Source organism: Carlito syrichta, unplaced genomic scaffold (assembly GCF_000164805.1).
Source record: "Carlito syrichta isolate Samal-C Ts95f unplaced genomic scaffold, Tarsius_syrichta-2.0.1 Scaffold307184, whole genome shotgun sequence".
Taxonomy (NCBI): domain Eukaryota; kingdom Metazoa; phylum Chordata; class Mammalia; order Primates; family Tarsiidae; genus Carlito; species Carlito syrichta.
In genome coordinates this window covers 106,018-109,683 of record NW_007251280.1, presented here as the reverse complement: position 1 = coordinate 109,683, position 3,666 = coordinate 106,018, and the positions used below count along the sequence as shown (strand labels likewise).

General features: G+C 40.3%; 1 pseudogene; it reads right to left on the bottom strand.

Annotated features, from left to right (window-relative positions):
- Positions 1–1,022: 1,022 nt before the first annotated feature.
- LOC103266431 overlaps positions 1,023–3,666 on the bottom strand; it is a 9,688-nt pseudogene continuing 7,044 nt past the window's right edge.

Sequence of the window (3,666 nt, the reverse complement as noted above, 5' to 3'; positions counted from 1 at the left end):
TTGATTTATTGTGGGGATAAGGTCTCGCCAAGTTGCCCAGGCTGGTCTTGAACACTTGGACTCAGGCAATCCTCTCACCTCAGCCTCCCAAAGGCGAGGGATTGCAGGCATAAGCCACCACATCCGGCCTTTATTGTTGTTCTATTTTAAGAAATTGCCACTACCACTTCAACCTTCAGGAACCACCACTCTGAACAGACAGCATCCATCAACACCAAGGCAAGACCCTCCACCGACAAAAAGATTACGACTCACTGAAGGCTAAAATGATTGCTAGCATTTTTTAGCAATAAAGTAATTTTAAATAAGGTACATATTTTATTTTTTTTTAACATAATGCTCATGCACACCTAATAGACTGAACTATAATGTAAACATAACTTTTACATGCACTGGAGAACCAAAAATTTTATATAACTTACTTTTATTGTAATATTCACTTTGTTGTTATGGTCTAGAACCAAACCTGTGTTATCTTCAGAATGCTTGTTCACTTATATCATTTTATTTTATTCTTATTTATTTTTTTCTCTTTAGCCTGAAGTATTGCTAACTCTTTTTTTTTTTTTTTTGGAGTTGGAGTCTCACTCTGTCGCCCAGACTGGAGTGCAGTGGCCGCTCCCAGCCACCGCAGCCTCGACCTGCTGGGCTCCGGCTATCCTTCCGCCTTAGCCTTCCAAGTAGCCGGAACTACAGGACCACGCTACCATGCTCAGCTAATTTATTTGATTTACTGTAGAGATGAGGTCTCGCCAAGTTGCCCAGGCAGGTCTCAAACCCGCGGGCTTAGGCAATCCACTCACCTCAGCCTCCCAAAGGCGCGGGATTACAGGCTGGGCCACGGAGCCTGGCTTGCTAACTCTTAAACATGTAGCCAAACTGTTGAAATCAAATTTTGACTTGACAAAGTAAACTGTAAAAAGTCGTATTTCACAAGAGGAAGAAAACCTTAACTACACCTCTTCTTGGTAGATTTACTGGAGGAATTCAATCAGGCATCCCAGCTACAGGTTTAGGTAGAATTATTCCTTTTTCGCCTTCTTCCCAGTTATAGCAAATTTCTAGCAACAAAACAGATAACATTTTGTAATAACAAATATAGTGGTTGCCACACAGGTCAACAGGAACCCAATTACGTCCAAAGAGTGGTACTGGAAGCAGGTGAGGTCACAAGCTGCGGCCTGAAGGTGTTTGGCTCCTTTGTGGTTCATGACAAACTCAATCCAGAAGACTGCTCAGTCCAGGGGCTTTATATACTGATCGTGATGAAGTCTTGATAATTTCATAGCATTTTCTTTATATCTGAAGGAAAAACATAGAGATAACAACATTGAAAGGAAGTTAATTTGTGTAGACATGTCATTCCCACAAAAGGCTTCTGAAACGTGCCATACACACAATTTTTTAAAAATGCAATAGAGGACCACTCGGCTGTCGTAGGCTCCCAGGCTGCAACAATCATGGTGAACTTGCTTCAGATTGTGCGTGACCACTGGGTCATATACTTGTTCCTATGGGATTTGTCTTTGGATGTTATTTAGACAGAAAGAATGATGAAAAGCTGACAGTCTTCTGGAATAAGAGTATGTTGTTTAAGAGAGAATTGAGACCCAATGAAGAAGTTACCTGGAAGTAAAGACTGGCTGAATCACCAAACGTTTACATTTTAAAAAGTTATCAGAGAAATAAACAGCTGTTTATTATTTAAAATTTTAAAAATGCAATAGAACTGCTATAGAAGTGGTATGTTTTGATTTGAGTCATTATAGAATGTGTTACTTTTAAACTGGAATTTTCTGATTGACCAATCAGAGGATTGCCTGAGTTCACGGGTTTGAGAACAGCCCGGGCAACTTGATGAGACCTCATCTCTACAACAAATCAAAAAATTAGCCGGGCATGGTGGCGCATGCCTGTAGTTCCAGCTACTGGAAAGACTAAGGCAGAAGGATCGCCTGAGCCCGGTAGTTTGAGGTTGCGGTGGCCTTGAGCATGCCATTGCACTCCAGCCTGGGTGACAAAGTGAGACTCCAACTCAAAAAGAAAAAAAAAATGAAAATAGATCAGGTGAGAAAGTTAATATTTTCTAGCAGAGAAAATGGTATGAACCATTATAAGTGGTATCAATAAAATAGTAAAAATTTTACTTCAGAATGATGATTTTGGGCCGGGCATAGTGGCTCACACCTTTAATCCCAACATTTTGGGAGGCAGAGGCAAGAGGATCACTTGAGCCCAGGAGTTCAAGACCAGCCTGGGCAACATAGCAAGGCCTCATCTTCACAAGAAAATCAAAAAATTATCTAGGTGTGGTGGGGCTCACCTGTAGTCCCAGCTACTTGGGAGTCTGATACAGGAGGATTACTTGAACCCAGGAGTTAGACGCCGCTGTGAACTGTGATCATGCCACTGCACTCCAGCCTGAGTGACAGAAGGAGATCCCCAACTCGAAAAAGAAAAAAATAATAATTTGGAAGACTGAAGAGAAACTGTGCCATGGTAGATTAAAAAACCCTTTAACCATTCTCTGTTTCTACTCTTCTTCTCTTCTAAAGTCTACTAATTTCCACACAGTAGCCAGAACAATTCCAAAAAAAAAAACCTTGGATTATGACACTGCCCCGCTAAATTATCATCTGGCTTCTCATTATCTTTAGAATAAAATTTAAATCTGTCCTTTGGACTACAGGGCCCTACAATGTCAGACATTAAACATCTCCTATCATTTGCCCTCTGTGTAATCTGTCCTAGACACTTTGGTTTTCTAGTTGTCCCTTGAGGCCAGTAAATATGATCTCACCTCAGCATGTTTAAACACTCGATTCCCTCTCCTCCTCTCCTTGAACGGTCTTCCCTGGAGCTTCCCAAAGGCTTGCTTCTGCCTCCTAATTAATGCATATCACCTCTAGGCAAATCCTTTATTGTTTTATATTTATTTCAGTCTCTGCCCCAGAATTTTAAAATACATTATAGTAGGTATAACATAACTTGTGTGAAATACATAAGAAAAATGCACAAATGCTAAGACAACAGCTAAAAAATTTCATAGTTGGCTGGAAAATGATGGTGGAGACTTCAATGTTTCCACTAATCAGACCATGATATAGGGTCTCACATCTGCCCAGAAGCATCCCCTCTATGTGGACTCTGTTAGCACTACTACCTTTCCCAAATTAAGTACTGTGTTGATTTCTAACACCATAGAATAGTTCTGTTTGTTTATATATTGGAATCATATAATATGTGCTCATTTGCGCCTGTCTTTTGTGTAGCACTTGGTTAATTTCATTGCTATATAATCTTTCATTGTATGTCAAAAATTCTTTATGACTGATGGACATTTGAATTGTTAAACAATTTTCACCATTACTTATAATGCTATTATAAGCATTCTTTTATATGTACAAACTTAGGAGTGGAATTCCGGAGATAAAAGTGCATGTGTAATTATCATTTCTTTGTTGACTTTAAATTATTTAGAAATGCAAGCTGGGCTTGGTGGCTCAGCCTGTAATCCCAGCACTTTGGGAGGCTGAGGTGAGCCTTGGTGAGACCTCATCTTGGTGAGACCTCAACTTGGTGAGACCTCATCTCTACAATAAGTCAAAAACTAGCCAGGCGTGGTAGCACGCGACTGTAGTTCCAGCTACTTGGAAGGCTGAGGCG